Raw genomic sequence first — 365 nt, forward strand, 5'->3', positions numbered from 1 at the left:
ATTGTGATAAAATGAAACTCGTACAGAGGATGTGTCACATCCAGTGTGAGGAGTATTAAAGGGCAACACCATGCAGGGACTTTTTAAAATGACTTGTAGTGAATCAGAGTTAAAAAAAACAAAAAACTCATCTGCTGAAGAGAAAAGTAGTTATGAACTGAACTTTTTTTTTTTTCCAGTGAGAGACACACAAGTGCAGACACTAAACAGCAGCAAAAAACTTTGAACACTTTACTCTGCCTCCTGTTTGAAGTGGTTATGGTATGGGAATCACCACGCTTCTTCAAATCTCATCCTCGTCTACTGTAGCTCCAGGAGTGTGTGTGTTGGTGGGGTTTGAAGTGAGGGTGCAGGAAGTCTATATA

The sequence above is a fragment of the Sebastes fasciatus genome, chromosome 12 (assembly GCF_043250625.1).
Source record: "Sebastes fasciatus isolate fSebFas1 chromosome 12, fSebFas1.pri, whole genome shotgun sequence".
In the NCBI taxonomy this organism is placed as follows: Eukaryota; Metazoa; Chordata; class Actinopteri; order Perciformes; family Sebastidae; genus Sebastes; species Sebastes fasciatus.